We start from the raw sequence: 27,162 nt of genomic DNA on the forward strand, positions 1-27,162 counted from the left end.
CCCGTACTAGGATGCAGGAAACCCGGGCGCCTATCTAGATGTAGCTTCTGACTGGTGATATCTTGCTATATGCACTTCACAGACCTGTTATGTATGACATTTTATACCCACTCACCCTCATGACAGCTTTTTGATTGTTAGCACTTTATGTGTTATTGGTATATCCACCTATGACCAGTACTAGTGGACCGTGTAACACGCTATATACTATACATTTGTGATATTTCTCTTAGGTCTATTGTCTAGTACTTAATTAATTTTTTCCTTTCTCTTATTTTGACTAGAGCAGAGTTTACACAGGTTAGATTTATAAGGTACAATTTGTGGGGTCTTTATGGTACATATTGTTCGGTTATACCTGCATTTTCTTGTTGGGTCTTATTTTTGCCCAGTACGGGATGGGTGTCGAAGGACTACACTCCTCCGCCAGGTTTACTGGTTTTAAATGATTTTAAATTGTTTGTTGGTTCTCTGTTTTTGTATGTGCTAATTGATTAATAAATATTGATTGTTCAAATGTATTTTTGGCTTTTGGAGTGCATCACTATATAGCTGCCAGCTTTTCTCTTTTTGCTTTCCAAACTGGGTGTCGCAACACATTAGCTTGCTGGCGGCAGTCCTCAGGTTGTGGCGGAACCATTAGGTCTTACAGCACCAGCTGCCATAGGTCACTGTTATAAAGAGGCTATGGCCCTTATGCTCAGGGCTGGTGCAAGGATTTTTGCCACCCTAGGCGAAAGCTAATTTTACTGCCCTCTTGACTCCGCCTATTTGTTCCGCCCTTTGACACACTCCACCTTCCTACTGGGGTGACACACTGTAACAAACCTCCTCCTTATGTAATCTCCTTACTACTGGTGTGATACGATGGTGCTAACTGGGCAGGTGCTTCAGGTGAACAGGGGCTTTGAATGCTAGCTGGCCACTAACTTTCTTGCAGCGTGCAGGGCGGCACCCCCATCAAGAGCGCTCATTCACTCAGTTCTGACAGCGCTCCATGCGCAGGGCGGGGTTGCTTGAAGGCATGCTGGTGGCATGCGCAAACAGCGTTCCATGGGTGCGACGGGGGTAGGGGGGGAAATGCGCTGATAGCACTCCATGCGTTCGATGGGGGTGGATGGTTGCTGTTGGCGTGCGCTGACAGCGCTCCATCCCTGGGAAGGGGAGGGTGGGTTTGCAGGTGTTAGGGGGTGCTGGTGGTGTGTGCTGACAGCACTCCGTGCGTGCAACGGGGGGGGGGGGGGGGGGGGGTTCTTGTGACTCCTTACTAGCACTCACTCACCTAGCCAGCTCTGACAGCAGGAAATCCTTTGTTGTAAGTTTTTAACCACCCCTTTTCCCCATATTAATACAAAAAATTAAACATTAAAAAAGCTATAATTAATAAACATATTTGGTATTGTTGCGTGCGTAAATGTCCGAACTATAAAAATATAATATTAATGATCCCCTACAGTGAACAGCGTAAACGTAAAACATTGTTTTTTAAGTCACAAATTTCTGCTTTTTTGTCACATCAAACTGCAAAACTTTTTTATAAAAAGCGATCAAAAAGTCACATACATGCAAACGTGGTACCAAAACAAACTACAGATCATGGCGCAAAAAATTAGTCCTCACACATCCCTGAATACGGAAAAATTTGAAAGTTAGAGGTGTTATAAAGTACAACTGGGTACGCAAAAAACAAGCCCTCATATGGGTCTGGGAATGGAAATATAAAGAGTTATGAATTTTAGAAGGTGAGGAGGAAAAACAAAAACGCAAAAATTAAATTGGCTGTGTCCTTAAAGGGGTATTCCAGGATTATTTTTTTTTTATTTGACTATGCTACAGGGGCTGTAAAGTTAGAGTAGTTCATAATATAGTGTCTGTACCTGTGTGTGACGGTTTTATCACAATTCTTCTGTGATTTTCACTCCAATATTTATTTTTAACAGCATACAAAATGACTGTTGTCTCAGATTTTTCCCAGCTTGAAATGCGTCCGAGACCTGACTCACTAATCAGCTGATAACAGGGAGCCTGTCTGCTTCAATGGGTGGAGGGATCGATTGGTGGGAGAGAGATCAATCTGCAACAGCAGTAGGCACCCTGATTAAAAACCACACTGATTTGAATGGATGCAGCTCATTTATGTTTCAATGGGTGGGGTGGCTGATGTGTGGGAGGGAGGAAGATGGAATTTGAGGGATTTGTAGTCAAAAAAAGAAAAGTCAAACAGGAAATACAAGTTCACAAAAAGCTAGCCACAGTGTTATGGTAATCTCATGACATAGCCATTTAGCCCCCAAGGCAAGCGCAGATCCTTCCTAAGCATGTCCATTTGTGGGGTCAAACACTGATGTTGGATAAGAGGACCTGGTTTGCAGTCTCTGTTCTAGTTAATCTCAAAGGTGTTCCATGGGGTTAAAGTCAGATCTCTGTGCAGGTCAGTCAAGTTCTTCTTTGCCAAACCCGCCCCACCATGCCTTTATGGACAGGGCTTTGTACTTTTGGGTACAGTCATGCTGGAGCAGAAAAGGGCCAACCCCAAACTGTTCCCACACATTGCACATTGTCCACAATGTCCTGGTATGCTGATGCATTAAAGGGGTATTTGGGGGGAACTCAACTTATCCCCTATCCACAGGATAGGGGATTAGTGTCTGATCGCAAGAGGTCCAACCACTGGGACCCCCTCCAATCTCCTCTATGGGACCTGTCAACTCACCTGCCATCAAAGCACTCCGGATCACACCCTCAAAGACTAGCAGGAGTGACGGCCTGCTCAGTCAATCACCAGGATGAGGTGATTGGCTGAGCGGGCCTTTACTCCTACCCATCTTGGAATGTGGGGACTGGAGCACTCTGAGGACAGGTAAATTGTGGGGCCCCATACAGGAGATCGCAAGGGGTGCCAGCAAACATTCACTTTTCCCTATCCTGTGGATAGGGGATAAGTTGAGTTTCTCAGAATAGCCCTTTAAGATGTCCCTTTATTAGAATAAGTGGCCTAGGTTAACCATTTAAAAACCACCCATTGCATTATCCCTCTTTTACCAAACTTTTCAGTTGGCACAATGTAGTCAGTAGTCAGGCAGGTAATATGAGCACAGAGCATGTTTCCAATGCTCCAGTGCCAGTGTGCTTTACACCACACTCTATCTGATGCTTGGTATTGTACATGGTTATGTACCCAGGGCTCCAGTCTAGCAGGAACATGTGGGAACTGAGTTCCTGCACTTTTTCCACAGCAGGAACACTGTTTGCATTAGCAGGACCAGCCCTTGAGTGGAAATCTTGGGTGAGTTCCCACACTTTTTCCCTCGGACTTGACCCCTGGATGTACTGCTTTCATGCAGCTGCTTGACTATGCCATGGAGCCCATGTACAGTTTTTGTGAAGATTTTAGAGTCAGATGAGGTTGACTCATCACTGTAAATTTACATGGTCTGCTATTTTGTGGCTGAGTAGCTGTGGTTCCTTAATGCTTTTACTTTTCAATTATATCACTCCCAGTTAGTGGTTGAAGATCTGGGGGGGGGGGGGGTATTTAACAAGTGAGTTGTTAGACTGCGTTTCCACTTGGCATTTTTTTTTTAATAATGCTGCAACAGCTTTTCAGCCAAAGCCAGAAGTGTATTTAAAAAGAATGTAAAATATTAACCCCTTAATAAAAAGTAAAAAAAAAAAAAAATGTGAAAAATCCCTTCCCCAATAAAAAATGAAAATTGTCGGGGGCATGACTAGCCATGACCGAGTGAGGGCGCGTGCTGCTGGAACTCCGGTCCTCCACCCGTAATTACAGGGGACTACAGTGCCTTCCATGGGGAGATCTTCCAAAAAAAAAGCAAGAAAGGGACCCTCTCCCGACCCCTGTCCCCTCAGCCGGACCTCGCTACTTACTTTACCAGATCCCAGCCCCGCCGGAGTACTTCTCTGCCTCCGGGCAATATGGCCACCGGCTCCGCTGTGCTCCGCTCTGCCTCCAGGCAATATGGCCCCGGCTTCTGCTGCTCACCGCTCCCTGGCTCCTTGCCACCCGCGGGACCTGCCACAGCCTCCATGCCGCTCCCGGCTCCTGCTCAGGTCTCACCGCTGCCAAGTCACGTGGCCGCACCAGAGGTCGGCGCCCTGTAAGATGGCGGTGTCGCCTCCTCCCCAGCCTCTCTGACCGGACTGCTTCTGCCTCCCCCACTCCAGCTGATGACCGGCTCCGGGACTCAGGTAGGCTCAGGGCTGGACCCTAATGACCTGTCCTCACACTCCCAGCCTCCTGTCATGGTCGCCCATCCTGCCTTGGTGATGCCCCCTGTGCAGGTGTCTACCTCCCCTGCTGCCAAACTGCATCTCCCTAACCAAGCAGGGCTGGATAGCGCTGGCCAGACAGAAGAGGGGCTCAGATCAGATTTGGCCCCTGAAGAGTGGCCCCCTGCTCTCCTGAGATGGCTTTTTATGCAGTACCAGGCTACTTACCGCATACTTACCATGGGCCTGCCGCTTCCCCAACCTGGTCCTCTGGATCCTCCTGGGACTATTGCTCCCCCTGTCCAGCTGCCGTGGATGCCACCCCTGCAGGCCGCGCCGCCTGATGCTGGCACCTTAGCTAGGAGTGCTCGTCCTCCTCCATCTCTGGACCCTCCCTCCAGCCTGCGGGGTACCCCCTCCATTTTTGGGGCTCCATCCTCCGCCTGTGTCCCACACCCGGGCCACGCTGGATGACCCTCTATCTCCGGACCACTACCAACCTTCACAGGCTGACCGTTCTGTCACGCTGGTGGACTTACGCTCCTTGGTCACCTCACTTCCCACTAAGGATGGTCTTTCCTCTCTGGCTAAACAAATGGTGGCAGAATGCAAGGAGGAATTTGTCAAACTTCATCAAGAAGTGTCCGATTTATCTACTCAGGTGGCGGCAGTTGAAGTGGCGCAAGATTCTTCCTCCTCATCTGTTCAAGCTCTCCAGGAGGTAGTGAAGCAACACAGTGCCCAGCTCTTTACTCTCCAGCAACATCTGGACGATGTTGAGAACCAAAACAGAAGGAATAACATCCGTATCCGAGGCCTACCGGAGGCGGTGGGCCCAGATAAACTGTATTCGGCCTTATTGACCATCTTCAACAACCTTTTGGAGCGGGCCCCGGATTCCCACATCGAGCTGGACAGGGCACACAGGGCCTGTTAACTCAGACGATCAACGTCCCCGCGATGTGATCTGCCGGGTACACTTCTACGCTATTAAGGAAGATATCTTCCGCTCTGCACGTGCCCACCGGCGGATCTTTTACAAAGATGTGCATATTCAATTGTTCCCGGACTTATCCCCTCACACCTTAGCCCAGCTGGCTGCCCTCAAACCCATCCTTGATATTCTATGGGAGCATGACCTTCCCTACCGCTGGGGCTTCCCTTTCGCCCTCTCTGTTCGATGGAATGGGTAGACCTTCACTGTGCGGACCCCAGAGGACCTGCTTGGATTTTTGCGGGACTTGGACTTTCCCTCTGTCCCTTTACCGGACTGGCCCCAATTGTCTTCCAGAGCCCCCAAGAGGCCTCTTCTGCAGTCCCCCCAGCCCTCCACTAAACAGTCACACCCAACTCTGCCCCCTAGGGGGCCCCGCAGACAACGACTGATCATTCGCTGGGAATCCGTCCCCTCTGGCTCCTGGGACTGACCTGACGGGTCCTTTGCCGCTCTTGTGTTCCCAGTTTAACATGTTTTTATGGAGTTTTTCTTTTTGTTTTTTTCATTGCAGGTGGTCATGTTTGCCGTCAAGATTGCTCCCTGCCGTCTGGTTGTGCTCCTGAGGCGACGCTCTGTGTCCCTATTCCTCCCCTTCCTTCGCTTTCCTCATTCCCCCCCAAAAAATTTTTTTCCTCTCATCTAGTCTCTCTACTCTCTTCCCCTCATTTCTTCTTAGGATTCCCTCCCTTCTTTCCTCTCTATCCCCCTGTCCCCTCCCCCCCTTATCCTGCCTTGCTCGCTTTCTCCTTTCCGTCCCCCCCTACTCTTCTCCCCTTCTTCAGGTCCCTTTGTAACCAGGCCTAATGTCCCCTTTGTCTTCCTGCACTTCCTCATTTCTTGGGTGTAGCTCTGGCCTCCCCCTTGGTTTTGTGGCTTCCGTTTCCACCTTTAGGTTGGAGCTCCTGCCGGTGGTTTTCCCTGGCCTCTGGCACTCCTTAAGCTTGTGCTTCTGTACTTAGTAAGTGCTGCAGCAGTTACTTTTCTGATGCTACATTCTTTGTACCTCTTTCTTTCCTTCTTGTTGTGTCCTTCCCCCCCTTTCTGTTTGTGGATCCTTTCTTTTTGTCCAGTTTTGTCTGAGTGTTTCTCTGTGTTCCAGCTGGGGCGGATCCGACTGAGTGTACCGTTCCACCTTCTCTCCTTCCCATGGCGGATCTCACCATAGCCTCTTTCAATGTGAAGGGCTTCAACGTCCCGGCGAAGCGGATGCAGATCCTTCACCACCTTCAAAAACGCAAGGTACATGTAGCTTGTTTCCAGGAGACCCATTTCAAGGAGGGGCATACTCCGACCCTTAAGAATAGGTACTACCCTGCCTGGTTTTGTGCCAACAACCCCGAGTCTAGGTCCACGGGAGTTGCAATTACCATCCATAAATCGCTCATCCACCAGGTTTCTCAAGTTACCCTTGATGCTCGGGCTAGGTACATTATCCTCTCCCTGCTAATAAGTGCTAGGGCCTTCACCCTTGTTAATGCACATGCCCCAAATCAGGGACAGTGTGACTTTCTTGTTAATTTAGTTGATCGATTGGTCCCGATGGTTCAGGGGACTGTGGTACTATGCAGAGATTTTAATTTGACACTGGACTCCGCCCTGGATAACTCTATGGGGCGTTCCAGCTTATCCTACTCGGCCATTAAACAAGTCAAACGCTCCCTTGCTCAGCTCCAATTGTGCGACCCTTGGCGCCTCCAGCACCCGTCTGACAGGGACTATAGTTTTTTTTCCCTCTCTGCATGAGTCCTACATTCGCCTGGACTGTTTTGGTCCAACACAGTGCCCTCTCCTGGTTGTCCCACACTGCGATAGGAAACATTCTCTGGTCGGATCATGCCCCGGTCTTCTGCTCCCTCCAGCTACCATTCATGACTAAGTCTGCATATTCGTGGCGGTTGAACGAGTCCTTACTTCTGGACTCAGTTTGCCTGGCTGATCTCACCAGAACTGTCTCTGACTTTGTGTCTGATCCCGAATCGGACCCCACTGCTCCTTTTGTCCAGTGGGAGGCGCTCAAATGTGTCCTCCGAGGGCCCCTAATTAGGCATGGCTCTAGGCTGAAACGTGAAAAGGCCCACACCCTTAGTCGGGCTTTGTCCAAGGTCTCCTCGCTTGAACTAGTACACAAGCGCTCGCTCTCGCAACCTGTTCTGCGTGACTTGCAATTGGCCCGTCTGGAGGCCTCTTGTGGCTGTTGGCTCCAAATGGGGCGCAGCAAATTTTATGAATATGGCAATAAGAGCGGACGGATGCTTGCTAGAGCTCTGCAAAGCAGATCCACATTCCCTACATTCGTTCCCTGTCTGGGGCTATGGGTCACACCAGGGAAGATATGACTACTTTCTTCTCTGATCTGTACCATCTCCCGCCACCGTCCTCCCCTCCTTCCTGCCCCCCTTCCCCGACCTTGCCACCAATGACAGGGAGGCGTTGGATGCCCCCTTCACCTCAGAGGAATTATTCGGAATATGCCTAGCGGGAAAAGTCCTGGCCCGGATGGTTTCACCGCAAAGTTTTATAAATCTCTGCTGTATTCTCTCTCCTCTGTCCTTTTGAGGGCCTTTAACTCCATTTCTTCTGACACCCCCCTGCCACTTGCCTCTTTGCTGGCCCACGTGGTAGTATTGCCGAAACCTGGCAAAGACCCTCGCTCCTGTGGTAGCTATAAGCCCATATCCTTGCTAAATGTAGATCTAAAAATGTATTCTAAACTCCTGGCCAATCGGTTAAATAGCATCCTTCCCATCCTTATACATCCTGAACAGGTGGGGTTTGTGCCAGGGAGGGAGGCCAGGGATAACACAATCAAATCTCTAGATCTCATACATTATGCGCAATCTTGTCAGATGCCCATGATGATCCTTTCTCTTGATGCCGAAAAGGCCTTTGATCGGATCTCCTGGTCCTCCCTGGCACAGACTTTACAGCACATAGGCTTAGGTCCTAACCTTTTGGCGAAAATTCTAGCACTGTACAGCGTCCCCCAGGCTCGCCTGAAAATAAACAGCTCCCTTTCTTCTCCTTTTTCCATCCACAATGGTACGAGACAGGACTGTCCCCTCTCCTGTACGTCCTGGTGATGGAACATCTTCTGGCTAGCATCAGAGCGGACCCCGACATCCACGGTGTGGGACTGTACGCACAAATGCTCCACCATTGGGGATGATCTTTTGGTGTATATCACTGAACCACAGGTGTCCCTCCCATGTTTGATGTCCCGCCTGGCGGAATTTGGAGCTTAGTCTAACTTTAAAATCAACTTAGCCAAGTCAGAGGCTCTTAATGTTTCCTTGCCTGGTCGTACAGTGTCCTCTCTTAAATCCACCTTCCCGTTTAGCTGGCCCAGTGGCGGTGTTAAATACCTGGGAACGGTGATCCCTTCAGATCTCTCCCGCTTAGTCTCCCACAACTTTTCCCCCCTTCTGGCCCGATTCTGGACGGAATTGGAGTCCTGGAACCGCAAAGACTTCTCCTGGTTCGGCTGAGTTAGTATACTCAAAATGACCCTACTGTCTCGCCTACTGTACCTATTGCAGACGATCCCCATCTGCATCCCCTCTCTGTACTGGCGGCAGCTGCAATCGTGCTTTGGGTCCTTTGTGTGGGCCTCTGCTCGCACTAGGCTTAACAGACTTACTCTGACTCATTCCAAGTCGATGGGAGCGGTTGGCCTTCCTCCCACGTGCGTGTCCTCGATCTGTTCCATAACAATATGGCTAAACTTTGAGTTTGATTGGCATAGGACATCTGCCCCAAGGCACTCTCCACCTTGCCCTGGACCTGGTCCCAAGCCTCTCACAATAGCTTCCCATGTCCTTCATACTATGGCTACCTTACAGCTAGCTGGGCCGGGGGCTTGCCTCATTGAGCAGGGGGGACCTCTCCTTCCGATCACTGACCACCCACTGTTCCCACCTAGGTCATCCCTCAGTGGAGCCTTCTTTGAAGCCACCTTGTCCAACCCCTCCATTTCCATTATGTCGTAGCTGGAGGTACGTTTAAGCCTGGAGGTTCAACTGGGTGATCGCCCATTATCTAAACAAGCTCCTTTTGCCTATCTCCAGCTACCACATTTCTACTCTAGCCTTCCTGGACGCTCCACTCTAAATTGTAGCCTTACACTTTTCGAGCGCCTCTGCCTAGCCTCCTCGTACCCTCGTCACTCAATCTCCACCATCTATGGCTTGTTGCTTTCCCCCAGATCGGACCCCCTTCCGGCATTTTGTCGTGTGTGGGAATCTGAGTTGGGCATAACTTTTCCTCCTTATCAATGGTCCAGGTGCCTCTTTCTCACTCACAAAGCTGTCATTGCCACAAAGGCCCAGGAGACCAGCTATAAGATTTTGTCTAGATGGTACCGGGTTCCGACGATGCTTCACCATTGGTATCCTTCTGTCCCGAGCTCTTGTTGGCGCTGCGGGGGTGACGAGGGTACAATGACGCATATCTGGTGGAGCTGCCCTAAATTCTTGCCTTTCTGGCGGTCGATCCTCAGGGTCATCTGGGAAGTAACCGGGGTCCGGGTCCCTTCTAGTCTGGAAGCCACCTTGCTTTACATGTTTCCAATAGCGCAAGCGAAATATAAGAAGTCCCTAGCACGACATTTTCTCCAAGCTGCCAAGACAGTCATTACTAGGTGCTGGAAAAACACTGACCCTCCCACCCTTGAAGACTTGTTTGCTGAGGTCACACACATCAAACATATGGAGGAACTTCTGGCTGTCCACCCTGAGGATGTTACCAGACTAGCTGCCACTTGGCTCCCATGGTCAATTTTTTGTTCCTCCCCTGGCTACCGGTCAGTGGGCTAATTCCTCTGGGAGGGGCTCTGCTCCGCCTTCTCCAAGACTCCCGCCTGGGGCTGCATTTGGGACAGTTTCCGCCCTGGCTGGATCCCTTTGTTATGTGTTTGTCTGTTTGGTCCCTCTTTTCTGTGTCCCCCTCGCCCCCCCCCCTTTTTTCTTTCTCTTCGTTTTGTCTCCCCTGTGTTTCTTTGGTGTTTTGCCTTGACTTCTTTTTTCTTGATTTGCCTTGTCTTGTAGACTGTCTTCTGTCTATTATACAGGGTCTACATAGCACATTCTCCCGTATACCTTCTTACCTGGACTACTCCTGCTCCTTATCTGCTCTGATCTCTCCCCTCCACTATTTCCATATTTTGTCCTGGCAACAAGGGTACCCTCATTACACCTTCCCTTCACACTTATCATTACTGTAATATCCTGGTATTACTGCTATGTACCTTATTGTTCTTTATATCTCTTGTTTTGTTCTGTATTGTGGCCTACCAGGCCATTGTTCTATTGCATATTCATTTTGGTTTCTGTAGCCTGATTTACTTAATAAAACTTTTCTTGAATTAGAAAAATAAAATATTTAAAATTGTCAGTTTTTCCCATTTTACCCCCAAAAAGCGTCAAAATAATTTTTTATAAACACATTTGGTATCGCCGCATGTGTAAATGTCCAAACTATCAAAATATAATGATAATGATCCTGTACGGTGAACGGCGTAAACGTTTAAAAAAATCCAATAATGCTGCTTTTTTTGTCACATTTTATTCCAAAAAAGTTTTATAAAAAATGATCTAAAAGTTTAATATATGCAAATGTGGTATCAATAAAAAAATACAGATGATGGCGCAAAAAATTAGCCCTCATACTGCCCTATATAGGGAAAAATGAAAAAGTTATAGGTGGTCAAAATAGGGCGATTTTAGATTACTGATTTTGTACAAAAAGTTTTAGATTTTTTTAAAGCAGTATAATAATATAACAGTATCTAGCCATGGGTATCATTTTAATCGTATTGACCCACAGAATAAAGAACACATGTCATTTTTGCAGTAAATTGTACGGTGTTTTACAATATATCTAAGGAGGAAAAACGAAAACACAAAAATAAAATTGGCCTGGTCCTTAAGGTGAAAATGGGCTTGGCCCTTAAGGGGTTAAGGAATAACTTATACTTCTTCCTGCTGGATCCACTCCTGGCTTTAGCTTAAAAACTGCTGTGGAATTAGAACTACCCATTCTTTTAGTTGTTGGTAAAGGCAGACTGTATTAGTATATGCCAGATTTTTATACACCTGTGGCAATTGAAGGAATGAAAAATCAGAATTTTATGTCAAGACAGGAGACTTCACATTATTGCATTTAACCGTCTTTACTGGACTCATCAGCAAAATAGTTAATAAAAAAATAAAGACAAAAAACTTGAAATGCAACCAAGTTAGCTGTGTATATAGACAGCCAATCAGGATATAGACAGGTAATATAACCAGGTTTAACATTAGCTCCTCCTCTTTCTTTGCTGCTCAGCAGTTCAGATAAGTGTATACCTCATAGCTCTCCACTGTTTTTATACAATATTCTTATTTCCTTATTAAATATTATTTCCTTTTCTTACTATTACATATATTTTTCCCTTTCTTCTTCAGATACATATTTCTCAGTATATATATTATCATATTTCTTTATTTTCCCCTTCTTCCACATATATACTTATATCTATATTCCGATATTTTTCTCTCCAACTTAGTTTTTTCTCCCTTATATCCTATATATATATATATATATATATATATATATATAACTCAACGTATGTGTGTGTATGTTTGCTCCACAAAAACTTCCAAACGGCTAAAGATATTAACATGAAACTTGGCACACATGTTACTTGTCACGATCACACCCTATCGGTCCAGCCAAGACATTAGAGAGAGTGTGATGGTGCAAGGGTTAAAGCCACCAGACCTCTGGGTATCCACTACTAGTCCCAGCAAGTCACCAAATTAACCCTTAGATAAACGTGTTTCCACTAGAAAGGTGAGCTCATATATTTAGAGATCAAAGACCAGAGCTGATTAATTAAACATTTAATCTGATAAAAGGTATCACAGTGCTGACTATATAAAAATACAGAAACAAATGACATACAGTTACAAAAATATGAAAGAGTTTAGCAAGACAAGTTCAGAAAACAAAAGATGAAGTTTTTACAGCATGATGATATAGCAGTCCATGAGAGTGAGTTCCAGCTGTTCTTAGGATGGTCTTGTCAGCTTGTGGCACAGCATTGAACACCCTGAGTCTAGCATTGTTAAATATTATATATCTGCCTTTTTGGAGTCAGACTCCATTCCCCCCTCCCCTCTGATCCCACCAGGGGGGCACCTCTGTTCCTGGCCCTCTTATCTGGTTGATTATATGATGGGACCAGAGTGCCCCTTACATCCTGCTGCTTGAGAAGAGCCTCTGACTTCAAAGGAGATGTAAACAAACAGCCAGACCCCCAATAAAATGCAATACACAAGAAGGATACACTGTCTGAATGACCTCTCACCCATGTCTTGGATAAGACATAGATACAATTATAATTTATAATACACATATAGGATTTTAATAATAAGGCCTTGGGCCTGACACCTTCCCCTTAAGATGGAGACAGAGAGATCTTGCCTCTCCAGGCCGATAGATCTGTCTCCATTAACCATCTATTTCTCCCTGACGCGATAATCCATCTGCATTTTGATGCAGGCTTCCTTTCCTGTGTTGGACAGTGAAATTATATTGTTGGAGGATAAGACTCCAGCGAAGCAATTTTCCATTGTTACCTGACACTCTGTCCAACCAATGTAGAGGGTTGTGATCAGTTATGACTGGATAGCTCGAGATAGGAGGACAGGATATGAGGACGGGATAGGAGGACAGGACAGGAGGACGGGATAGGAGGATGGGATAGGTCGAGATAGGAGGACAGGATAGGAGGTCGACATAGGAGGTCAAGATAGGAGGTCGAGATTGGAGAATGGGATAGGAGGTCGGGATAGGAGGTCAAGATAGGAGGTCGAGATAGGAAGATGGGATAGGAGGTCCAAGGTTCTGTACTGGGACCGCTGTTGTTTAATTTATTTATCAATGATATAGAGGATGGTATTAACAGCTGTTTCTATCTTTGCAGATGACACCAAGCTTTGTAGCACGGTACAGTCTATAGAGGATGTGCATAAGTTACAAGATGACTTGGATAGACTAAGTGTCTGGGCATCCACTTGGCAAATGAGGTTCAATGTGGATAAATGTAAAGTTATGCATCTGGGTACTAAGAACATGAATGCTTAGTATGTCTTAGGGGGGATTAAACTGGCAGGTTCAGGAGGTCAGGATAGAAGGTCAGGATAGGTGGACGGGATAGGAGGTCGAGATAGGAGGTGGGGATAGGAGGCCGGGATAGGAGGTCAAGATACGAGGTCGGGATAGGAGGACGGGATGTGAGGATGGGATATGAGGTCGAGATATGATGACGCGATAGGATGTCAGGATATGAGGACGGGATATAGGGTTGGGAAATGACAACAATATATGAGGACGGGATATGAAGTCAAAAGCTTCCTCCTTTGTTTATTTTCCCCCCCAACAAGGATTAGGAAGGAAAAACCAGGCAACGCCGGGTACTCAGCTAGTATACAGTATATATATAAAACTCAATGTGTGTGTGTGTATGTATGTTCCACAAAAACGTCCAAACGTCCATGAAACTTGGCACACATGTTACTTATATGTCAACAACAAACATAGGATAGGTGATTTAACCCTTACTTACCCTTATTTGCCAGTTTATGTTTAAAGTCCCATACAAGTCAATGGGAAATATATGTTACTGCATAACTTCCAAACGGCTGGAGATATTTCGATAATACTTGGTCACATGTTACTTATATGTCCACTTAAAATATAGGATAGTTAATTTAACCCTTAACTACCCCCATTTGTGAGGGTCGGGGTTTTTGTTTAATGTCCCATGCAAATCAATGGGAAATGTATGTTCTCACATAACTTCTGTATGGCTGGAGATATTTCAATACCTGGTACACATAATACAGGTCGGGATATCAGGACGGGATGGGAGGTCGATATAGGAGGTCAAGATAGGAGGACGGGATGATCGGGATAGGAGATCGAGATAGGAGGTCAAGTCAGGAGGTCGAGATATGAGGACGGGACAGGAGGTGGATATAGGAGGTGGTGGTAGGAGGACGGGATAGAAGGACGGGATAGGAAGACGGGATAGGAGGTTGGGATAGGAGGTCGGGATATGAGGACAGGATAGGAGGTCGAGATAGGAGGACGGGATAGGAGGTCGAGATAGGAGGAGGGATAGGAGGACGGGATAGGAGGTCGAGATAGGAGGTTGAGATAGGGGTCGGGATGGGAGATTGGGATAGGAGGTGGAGATAGGAGGATGAGATAGGGGGTCGAGATAGGAGGACAGGATAGGAGGTCGAGATAGGAGGAGGGATAGGAGGACGGGATAGGCGGTCGAGATAGGAGGTTGAGATAGGGGTCGGGATGGGAGATTGGGATAGGAGGTGGAGATAGGAGGACGAGATAGGGGGTCGAGATAGGAGGACGGCATAGGAGGACGGGATAGGAGGTCGAGATAGGAGGATGGGATAGGAGGAAGGGATAGGAGGTCAAGATAGGAGGTCGGGATAGGAGGTCTAGATAGGAGGATGGGATAGGAGGTCGAGATAGGAGGTCGGGATAGGTTGAGATAGGAGGATGGGATAGGAGGACGGGATAGGAGGATGGGATAGGAGGTCGGGATAGGAGGCCGGGATAGGAGGTCGGGAAAGGAGGACAGGATAGGAGGTCGAGATAGGAGGACGGGATAGGAGGTCGAGATAGGAGGAGGGATAGGAGGACGGGATAGGAGGTCGAGATAGGAGGTTGAGATAGGGGTCGGGATGGGAGATTGGGATAGGAGGTGGAGATAGGAGGATGAGATAGGGGGTCGAGATAGGAGGACAGGATAGGAGGTCGAGATAGGAGGAGGGATAGGAGGACGGGATAGGCGGTCGAGATAGGAGGTTGAGATAGGGGTCGGGATGGGAGATTGGGATAGGAGGTGGAGATAGGAGGACGAGATAGGGGGTCGAGATAGGAGGACGGCATAGGAGGACGGGATAGGAGGTCGAGATAGGAGGATGGGATAGGAGGAAGGGATAGGAGGTCAAGATAGGAGGTCGGGATAGGAGGTCTAGATAGGAGGATGGGATAGGAGGTCGGGATAGGTTGAGATAGGAGGATGGGATAGGAGGACGGGATAGGAGGATGGGATAGGAGGTCGGGATAGGAGGTCGGGATAGGAGGTCGGGAAAGGAGGACAGGATAGGAGGTCGAGATAGGAGGACGGGATAGGAGGAAGGGATAGGAGGTCGGGATAGGAGGTCGGGATAGGAGGTCGAGATTGGAGGATGGGATAGGAGGTTGAGATAGTGGTCGGGATAGGAGGTGGAGATAGGAGGACGGGATAGGGGGTCGAGATAGGACAGGATAGGAGGTCGGGATAGGAGGACGGGATAGGAGGATGAGATAGGAGGACGAGATAGGAGGTCGAGATAGGAGGACTGAATAGGAGGTCAGGATAGGAGGTCGGGGTAGGAGGACAGGATATGAGGACGGGATATGGGGTTGTGATATGACAACAATACATGGGGATGGGATTTGAAGTCTTTTGTTGATTTTCCTCCCCAACAAGGATGAGGAAGGAAAAACCGGGCAACGCCGGGTACTCAGCTAGTATATATATATATATATATATATATATATTTACATACAACTTACATTCAACGGCGGTTCAGCACGAGCCCCGCTTTCTGCACGAGCCCTGCAGTCCAGAGCGCGCTCTCTCCCTTCATCTCTGTGACGCAGTTGTTTTACAACTCCATCTCGCAAGATCTCACTTCAATTGGTACTCAGTTGAAGTGATTCCCGCCCTTCGCGTCAGTCGCGTCATACCTCACTGACGCGATCGGCAGCTTTCCTGTCTCCACTCTAACCTACTACAGTATTGTATTACAGCCTATACTGCCCCATGGTGTTCCTAATTCATTATTGGCTTTCACTACTTCATATTTTACCTCATAAATATTTATTCTCTCCATAATTATTATATATATTTTCCCAAATCAATTTATTCCTAATTTTAATTAATTTATTCTATTTATTATTACCTAATTTATGAATAATTTATTTATTAATTTATTTATTTATTTACACTGTGTATATATTTTATCATATACACATTATCTATATTCTGTATACCATTATATTACCTATATTATATAACTATCTACATTGCTTATATATACAAAATGTCTTCTGAACAACCTAAAGAGACCAGTTATTTATCTGAAGATCAAGTTCAGAATTTAGTGGACCAGTCAGTGATACCCATTATTACATACTTTTCTATTATTGTTGCGCTTAAAAAAAATCACAAACTTTTTAACCAAATTTGTACGTTTATAATCCCTTTATTTTGATGACCTCTAACTTTTTTATTTTTCCGTATAAGCGGCGGTATGAGGGCTCATTTTTTGCGCCATGATCTGTACTTTTTTTTCCTACCACATTTGCATATAAAAAACTTTTAATACAATTTTTATAATTTTTTTTTCATAAAATGTATTAAAAAAGTAGCAATTTTGGACTTTTTTTTTTTTTACGTTCACGCCGTTCACCGTACGGGATCATAAACATTTTATTTTAATAGTTCGGACATTTACACATGCGGCGATGACAAATATGTGTATTAAATTAATTTTTTACGCTTTTTGGGGGTAAAATAGGAAAAACCGGATATTTGACTTTTTATTGGGGGAGGGGATTTTTCACTTTTTTTTTACTTTTACATTTAAAAAAAAAATGTTTTACACTTGAATAGTCCCCATAGGTTACTATTCATAGCAATACCATGATTGCTAATACTGATCTGTTCTATGTATAGGACATAGAACAGATCAGTGTTATCGGTCATCTTCTGCTCTGGTCTGCTCGATCTCAGACCAGAGCAGAAGACGCCGGGAGCCGGAAGGAGGAAGGTGAGGGGACCTCCGTGCGGCGTTCTGAATGATCGGATCCCCGCAGCAGCGCTGCGGGCGATCCGATCATTCATTGAAACCGCGCACTGCCGCAGATGCCGGGATCTGTATTGATCCCGGCACCTGAGGGGTTAATGGCAGACGCCCGCGAGATCGCGGGTGTCGGCCATTGTCGGCGGGTCCTTGGCTGTGATCAGCAGCCGGGATCAGCCACGCATGACACGGGCATCGCTCCGATGCCCGCGGTTATGCACAGGACGTAAATGTACGTCCTGGTGCGTTAAGTACCACCGTACCAGGACGTACATTTACGTCCTGCATCCTTAAGGGGTTAAAGTCTGGCTCCAATCTGAAAAAAGGGATTGATAGATCCATCAAAGCGTGCCAAGACAAATTTTGGATTTATTAGGACCCCTAACAAAAATTATGGACCTGACCGAAGAAGCTATTACATCTGGTAATCCTCTAGATGTTTCAGTTCTCCGGGGATGGGCTCAAAGAGCCATATGCTTTTTCGGAAATGCTAACACAGCACTCTGCGTTGAGAGACGCAGATCCATACTTCTAAAACTCAACCCCCAACTTACACATCTGGCCAATTCTGAACCCTCCACTACTACTGAGGTTATGCTCTTTGGTGAGCAATTTATCAAATAAATTAGCATATATGTCGGGCTGTTCTCTTCATTGGACAAGGCCCAGGCCTCATTAAACGAGTATTTTCTAATAAGATTTTTGGACGGGCTAAAAAAAAGAAGGGGTCGTTTCCCCAGCTGTTCCTATAATTATAGACCACAACAAAGGGTTTCCTTCCAACCGGATAGACCCTCTGCCCCAGCCCCTACATACCAACCTCCTCCATTCTTCCCCTATAGGGGACGCCCCTGGAGGACCAGAGGGCAACGTGGGCAATCTTCATCCATCCGTTCCAGACCTGCACCAGGTAAGTCTATCTCTACAGAATTTTTCCCATCTTCCTGTGGGCAGAAGGCTCATACATTTTTTCCACTATTGGACTATGATTTCTTCCGATCACTGGATACTCAACACCACTCAGGGATATTTGATAGAATTTATATCCATCCCCATACAATCCACTCTTCCTCATTAAAATTAAATTTTCATTGGGGGATCCATTCCTAATAGAGGAAGAGATAAAAGATGTATGTGCAAAAAATGCTATTCTACCAGTTCCCCTTCATTCCCAGGGCTATATCAGCAATCTCTATCTTGTAAAAAAAAGAAAGACATAGGTTACCGACCAGTTATAAATTTAAATTGTTGAACAACTATGTTCTTTACAGAAACTTCAAAATAGAAGGTATCAATCTTCTGAGAGATCTTCTTCTACAAGGAGATTGGTTGATAACAATCGACCTCAAAGATGCCTACTTAACAGTTCATATGGAACAATGAAAAATGTCAATTCACATGCCTTCCGTTTGGTCTTTTATCAGCCCCATGGTGTTTTACCAAACTATTAAAACCAGTAGTGGCTGCTCTTTGTGTTCGTCTAATAATATATCTAGACGACATCTTAATCATGGCCCATTCCATCCTTTTGGCACATCTTCATATGGAATGGACATTATCTCTTTTACCCAATCTCGGGTTCTAAATCAAATATGACAAATCTATTCTGACCCCTTCAAAAGAAATAAAATTTTTAGGATTTATCATCAACACTCAATCAGCCATATTGAGTCTACCTACGAAGAAATTGAAGACGATTCGGAAAGAAATCCGATCTCTTCTCAACAAGGATCGCATATCCCTAAGTTCCATAGCTCGGATAGTGGGCCTTCTTTCGGCTTCGATACAGGCAATATTTCCAGCACCTCTACACTACAGAGCCCTTCAACGTCTAAAAATTCATCATTTAAAAGGAGGATTAGGATATTCGGATGAAATTCACCTATCCTCAGAAGCCAGAGAAGAACTTCTCTGGTGGTTACATCACATTCAAGATTGGAATGGCAAAACAATCTTCAATGCCAAACCGGATCTCATCTTGGAATCTGACACAAGCCTCTTGGGATGGGGCACTTGTAGAGGGATAGGAGTTGTAGTTTTGCAAGATCTGGAGGGCTACAGTTTAGAGACCACTGTATCGTGGGCTCAAACTGTAGCCCTCCAGCTGTTGCAAAACTACAAATCCCAGAATGCCCAAACAGCTGTCTGGGCATGCTGGGAGTTGTAGTTTTGCAACCTCTGGAGGGCTACAGTTTAGAGACCACTGTATAGTGGTCTCAAACTGTAGCCCTCTAGATGTTGCTCGGCAACTCACCGGCTTCCGTAGAATCCAGGGAGCTGCATCGCCGTCCTCTTCTGCTGCTGATCTCCGTCACCGATTGTCGCTCCGCTGCCACGGATGGGTAAGTGGACTTCGGCGCTGGTCTTCTGTCGGTTTCCCCGTTCTTCCCCCGCCTACAGTGGGTGGGCAGAACGAGGAAACAGAAAGTCAACTCCCCAGACCCCGATCTGCTATTGGTTGTCGCGTCTATACGACCAATAGCAGGGATAGGAGGGGTGGCACCCCTGCCACCTCACTCCTATCCCTTCAGGGGGGTCATGGGTGTCTTGGACAACCCTGATCCCCCTTATTTTCCGGGTAACCGGGTCACCATAGACCCGAATGACCCGGAATTGCGCAAATCGCAGGTGTGATTTGCCACAATCGCCGACATGGGGGGGTTTGATGACCCCCCTGGGTATGTACACGGGATGCCTGCTGAATGATTTCAGCAGGCATCCCGGTCTGATCCCCGCCCGGCGCGCGGCGGGGGCCGTAATTGCCCATGATGTACATGTACGTCATGGGTCCATAAGACCCAGGGTGTGGTGACGTACCGGTACGTCATGGGTCCTGTAGGGGTTAAACGAGTTTCTGACATTCGAGCCTTAGATATCTCTCCTAGACAATATTCTCCTCAAGGTGTTCTTTTTTCTATACACAGATGCACCAAAACCAATATACATCAAGTCTTCTACCCTGTTTTTCCTCTTCAAGGAAAACTCTGTGTTGTCAAATGCCTTCAAGCTTATGAATCCAGAACTTCATCTCTTCGTCACCCTTTCTTTCCTCAGCTTCTCATCTCCTTATACAAACCACATCTTCCTGTATCCTCTATCCACTTTGGCAAGTTGGCTTAGACAATCCATGTCTCTTGCTGGTATAGACATCTCCACTTTCGGTGCCCATTCTACTAGGTTCCCTCTCTGATCTCCTCAAAGCAGCTAATTGGTCATCTGCTTCCACTTTCAAAACCTTCTATTTCAGACCTGAACCCCATGTCTCCATGTCTCTTATATAACTTTTATTGTACATTATATTGTTATTTATTGATAATATTATACAATTGTTTAAGCTTTAACCTCTTTAGGACATAGGACGTTCTCTAACGTCCCCGCTACCTGGGCTTTAATGCCCAAGGATGTTAGTGAACGTCCTGTTGTATTTCCGGTCTCTGCCGCGTGCCGGGCAGAGATCGGAACGGCATGAAATCTTTCAGCAGGCATGCCGTGCAAATGCCGAGGGGGGTCCTGGGACCCCCGCATGTCGGCGATCGCCGGAGATCGCTTGCGAAATCACGCAAGCAATCTTCAGCGATTCGGGTCATTCGGGTCACTTGTGACCCGATGACCTGGAAATAAATGGTGATCGGCGGTGTACAATTCACCGCCAATCACCTACCGTTGCTGGGGAGCGGTGACAATACTGTCACCGCCCCAGCAACGCTGCTATTGGCTGGCGATCGTCCAGCCAATAGCAGAGCAGCAGAGGAGGGGTTAACGGCTCCTTCCCGCTGCTGGACCCGCTGTTTTCGTTCAGTCAGCGGGTGCAGAAGAGAGAAGAAGCCGTGGATCCCCCCTCGGAGCTCCGGAGCCCCCTCAGGAGCCTTAGAATAGGGTGAGATCATTTTAGGGACAGGTAGGAGTTTAAATGGTTAAAAAGTGAAATAAAAGTAAAAAAAAGTAAAAGAAAAAAAAATGTACCCCCCCCCTGACCCCCTAATAGGTCCCTAAGGGTCCTATTAGGGTCTTATCCCTGACCCCGGGTCCTATTAGGGGTTCAGGGAGCTGCGTGTGCCACCCCTTTTTTTTGTTGGGCCGCAACTTTTTATTTAAATTTTTTTAAATAAAAAAAAATCCCCCCTGACCCCCTAATAGGTCCCCCAGGGTCCTATTAGGGTCTGGTCCCTTACCCAGGGTCCTATTAGGGGCTCAGGGAGCTGCATTTGCCACCCCTTTTTTTCTTTTGGCCGCAGCTTTTTTTTTTTTTTCTATCACTGTTCTACACTTTTTACACCAAACACCACGCAGTACATACTTCCCTGCCCCCCCCCCCCCCCCCCGCACACACACCCTCCCTTGGGGGGTATTTTCTGCTATTAATCCTTGTAAAAATATAACATTTGGGGGGAAACACATTTTAGTGAAAAAAAATTTAAACATTTTTACATATGCAAAAGTTGTGAAACCCCTGTGGAGTATTAAGGCTCACTTTGCCCCTTGTTACATTCCTCAAGGGGTCTAGTTTCCAAAATGGTACGACATGTGGGGGGTATTTTGCTGTCCTGGCACCATAGGGGCTTCCTAAATGCGACATGTCCCCCCCATTTCAGCAAAGTTTGCAAATGTGACTCCTTCTCTTCTGAGCATTGTGGCGCTCCTGCAGTGGACTTGACGTCCACTTATGGGGTACCTCCATACTCAGAAGAGATGGGGTTACAAATTTTGGGGGTTCTTTTCTACTATTAACCCTTGCAAAAATGTTAAATTTGTGGGAAACCCACATTTTAGTGAAAAAAAATCTATATTTTTTTTACATATGCAAAAGTCGTGAAATCCCTGTGTGGTATTAAGGTTCACTTTACCCCTTGTGACGTTCCCCAAGGGGTCTAGTTTCCAAAATATAATGCCATGTGTTTTTTTTTTTTTGCTGTTCTGGCACCATAGGGGCTTCCTAAATGTGGCATGCCCCCAGAGCAAAATTTGCTTCCAAAAAGCCAAATGTGACTACTCCTTTTCTGAGACCTGTAGTGCGCCAGCAGAGCACTTTTAACCCCCATATGGGGTGTTTTCTGAATCGGGAGAAATTGGGCTTCGAATTTTGGGGGGTATTTTCTGCTTTAACCTTTTGTAAAAATGTAAAATTTTTGCCAAAACAAGCATTTTAGGTAACATTTCTTTATTTTTTTTTTACATATGCAAAAGTCGTGAAACCCCTGTGGGGTATTAAGGTTCACTTTACCCCTTGTTATGTTCCCCAAGGGGTCTAGTTTCCAAAATATAATGCCATGTGTTTTTTTTTTGCTGTCCTGGCACCCTAGGGGCTTCCTAAAAGTGACATGCCCCCAAAAAACCATTTCAGAAAAACGTACTCTCCAAAATCCCCTTGTCGCTCCTTCGCTTCTGAGCCCTCTACTGCGCCCGCCAAACAATTTACATAGACATATGAGGTATGTGCTTACTCGAGAGAAATTGGGCTACAAATTCAAGTATAAATTTTATCCTTTTACCCCTTGTAAAAATTCAAAAATTGGGTCTACAAGAACATGCAAGTGTAAAAAATGAAGATTTTGAATTTTCTCCTTCACTTTGCTGCTTTTCCTGTGAAACACCTAAAGGGTTAAAACACTTACTGAATGTCATTTTGAATACTTTGGGGGGGTGAAGTTTTTGTAATGGGGTCATTTATGGGGTATTTCTAATATGAAGACCCTTCAAATCCACTTCAAACCTGAACTGGTCCATGAAAAATAGCGAGTTTGAAAATTTTGTGAAAAATTGTAAAATTGCTGTTGAACTTTGAAGCCCTCTGGTGTCTTCCAAAAGTAAACACTTGTCAATTTTATGATGAAAATATAAAGTAGACATATTGTATATGTGAATCCAAAAAAAAAAAATATTTGGAATATCCATTTTCCTTACAAGCAGAGAGCTTCAAAGTTAGAAAAATTCTAAATTTTCAATTTTTTCATCAAATTTTGGGATTTTTCACCAAGAAAGGATGCAAGTTACCACAGAAATTTACCACTATGTTAAAGTAGAATATGTCACAAAAAAAAAATCTCGGAATCAGATTGATAAGTAAAAGCATTCCAGAGTTATTAATGTTTAAAGTGACAGTGGTCAGATGTGCAAAAAAGGGCTGCATCCTAGAGGTGAAAATGGGCTGTGTCCTTAAGGGGTTAAGGGGTTAAACTTGCAATAATGTGAAGTCTCCTGTCTTGACATAAAATTGGAATTTTTCCTACCCTTGGTGACGGAAAATATAGATTTTTTGAAAGACAGGAGACGAACATCATCCCTCCCTATACGTTAATTATTATTTATGTATCTTTCTATAGCCTACTAGACTGCTTTGGATGGATCCTGTGTGTCTCTTCTACCCGATTTCCATATGTCTACAGAGCTTGTCCCGGTTGATTTTCCTCGATTTCCACTGATGAAGCTTCATCTCCAAGTCTTCACTTATGTTCCAGTTCAAGTTGGATTCTCCAGATAACTTGACTCTACTTACCTTAATTGATCTATTTTATGTACTGTTCTCTTCCTGCTGATGATACAAAGAAAGAGGAGGAGCTAACGTTACACCTGGTTATATTACCTGTCTATATCCTGATTGGCTGTCTATACACACAGCACACTTGGTTGCATTTCAAGTTTTTTGTCTTTACAGTGACCCCCCGACTTATGATGGCCCCGACATATGATCATTTCAACATATGATGGCCTCTCAGAGCCCATCGTATGTTGAAGGCAGCATCGACATATGATGCTGCTGTGTGTCGTGGCCATCGTACAAACAGCTATCTGACAGCGCTGACAACTTCAGCAACTGACAGATAGTTGTTTAATGTCCCCGTGTGCCCCGTTCTGCCTCCTGTTACTCACATGCTGTCCTGCTAACTCATACAGGCTTCCACTGTGAGCTCCGTGTAAGCCCCGCCCCACAGTGCAGCCATCTTGCTGCAGGCATCCAATGAGCTGCTGGCTGCCCTCCCCTTCCTTTCCTATAGAGCTGTAGTCGGCAGGATCATAATGGAGGACATTCTGTCCCCCTGAAGGTATTTAAAGAACTGTACAGTACTGTATGCGATGTCACACATCACATACAATACATATACACAGTATACACCCCATACATCAATGTTTCCCTATCAGTGTGCCTCCAGCTGTTGCAAAACTATAACTCCCAGCATGCCCAGACAGTCAATGGCTGCACATGCATGCTGGGAGTTGTAGTTGTGCAACAGCTGGAGGCACCCTGGTTTGTTAAACACTCCCCATACACTCCACATACAATGGTCATCCCAGAACCAATTAGCAGTTTCCCATAGAGATATGTATTCAACATACAATGGTTCCAAGGCCCCAGAACCAATTACCATTTTTACATAGACATATGTACTCGACATATGATGGTTTCAACATATGATGGTTCTCCTGGAACCAATTAATATCATATGTTGAGGGACCACTGTATTTCTATGTTAACTATTTTGCTGCTGAGTCCAGTAAAGAAAGTTAAAGGGGTATTCCAGGCAAAAACTTTTTTTTATATATCAACTGGCTCCAGAAAGTTAAACAGATTTGTAAATTACTTCTATTAAAAAATCCTAATCCTTCCAATAGCTTCTGAAGTTTTCTGTCTAACTGCTCAATGATGATGTCACATCACAGGAGCTGTGCATGACGGGAGAATATCCCCATAGGAGCTGGACAGCTCCCGGGACGTGAGTCATCAGAAAGCGGTTAGACAGAAAACAGCAACTCAACTTCAGAAGCTAATAACTATTGGAAGGATTAAGATTTTTTAATAGAAGTAATTTACAAATCTGTTTAACTTTCCTGAGCCAGTTGATATATAAAAAAAAGTTTTTGCCTGGAATACCCCTTTAACCCCTTAAGGACTCAGGGTTTTTCCGTTTTTGCACTTTCGTTTTTTCCTCCTTACCTTTTAAAAATCATAACCCTTTCAATTTTCCACCTAAAATTCCATATTATGGCTTATTTTTTGCGTCGCCAATTCTACTTTGCAGTGACATTAGTCATTTTACCCAAAAATGCACTGCCAAACGGAAAAAATAAATCATTGTGCGACAAAATCGAAGAAAAAACGCCATTTTGTAACTTTTGGGGGCTTCCGTTTCTACGCAGTGCATATTTCGGTAAAAATGATGCCTTATCATTATTCTGTAGGTCCATACGGTTAAAATAATACCCTACTTCTATAGGTTTGATTTTGTCGCACTTCTGGAAAAAATCATAACTACATGCAGGAAAATTTATACGTTTAAAAATGTCATCTTCTGACCCCTATAACTTTTTTATTTTTCCACGTACAGGGCGGTATGAGGACTAATTTTTTGCCCCGTGATCTGAAGTTTTTATCGGTATGATTTTTGTTTTGATCGGACTTTTTGATCACTTTTTATTCATTTTTTAATGGTATAAAAAGTGACCAAAATACGCTTTTTTGGACTTTGGAATTTTTTTGCGCGTACGCCATTGACCGTGCGGTTTAATTAATGATATATTTTTATAGTTCGGACATTTACGCACGCGGCGATACCACATATGTTTATTTATTTTTTTTTTACAACCGTTTTATTTTTTTTATGGGAAAAGGGGGGTGATTCAAACTTTTATTAGGGAAGGGGTTAAATGACCTTTATTAACACTTTTTTTTTACATTTTTTTTGCAGTGTTATAGGTCCCATAGGGACCTATAACACTGCACACACTGATCTTTTACACAGATCACAGGCGTGTATTAACACGCCTGTGATCAGTGTTATCGGCGCTTGACTGCTCCTGCCTGGATCTCAGGCACAGAGAAGTCATTCGCCGATCGGACACCGAAGAGGCAGGTAAGGGCCCTCCCGGTGTCCGGTCAGCTTTTCGGGACGCCGCGATTTCACGCGGTGGTCCCGAACAGCCCGACTGAGCAGCCGGGTCACTTTCGCTTTAGAAGCGGCGGTCAGCTTTGACCGCCGCTTCTAAAGGGTTAATACCGCACATCGCCGCGATCGGCGATGTGTGGTATTAGCCGTGGGTCCCGGCCGTTGATGAGCGCCGGGACCGACGCGATATGATGCGGGATCGCGGTGCGATCCCGCTTCATATCGCGGGAGGCGGCGCACGACGTAAATATACGTCCTGCGTCGTTAAGGGGTTAATCTAGTGGCTTTAGCAGGTCACCCCTCACACCATTCTTTACAGACTTCTATATTGCTTTTTTGTACACTATATGGAATAAAGTATTGGGATACACTTCTTAATCAGTGAATTGGAGATTTTCCAACCCTTGGTGATGGAAAATATATTGCATTTAACCCCTTCATGACCCAGCCCATTTTCACCTTCATGACCTGGGCATTTTTTGAAAATCTGACCACTGTCACTTTAAACATTAATAACTCTGGGATGCTTTTACTTATCATTCTGATTCCGAGATTGTTTTTTCGTGACATGTTCTACTTTATGTTATCGGTAAAATTTCACTGATATTTGTATCCTTTCTCTGTAAAAAATCTAAAAATTTCATGAAAATTTTGAAAATTTTGCATTTTTCTAACTTTGAAACTCTCTGCTTGAAAGGAAAATGGATATTCCAAATAAATTACATATTGATTCACATATACAATATGTCTACTTTGTGTTTGCATTAAAAAATTGACAAGTTTTTACTTTTGGAAGACACCAGAGGGCTTCAAAGTTCCGCAGCAATTTTCCAATTTTTCACAAAATTTTGAAACTCGCTTTTTTTCAGGGACCAGTTCAGGTTTTAAGTGGATTTGAAGGGTCTTCATATTAGAAATACCCCATAAATTACCCCATTATAAAAACTGCACCCCCGAAAGTATTCAAAATGACATTCAGTAAGCGTTTTAACCCTTTATGGGTTTCACAGGAATAGCAGCAAAGTGAAGGAGAAAATTCTAAATCTTCATTTTTTACACTCACATTTTCTTGTAGACCCAATTTTTGAATTTTTACAAGGGGTAAAAGGAGAGAAATCACCCTAAAATTTGTAAC

The sequence above is a fragment of the Hyla sarda genome, chromosome 1 (assembly GCF_029499605.1).
Source record: "Hyla sarda isolate aHylSar1 chromosome 1, aHylSar1.hap1, whole genome shotgun sequence".
NCBI lineage: Eukaryota > Metazoa > Chordata > Amphibia > Anura > Hylidae > Hyla > Hyla sarda.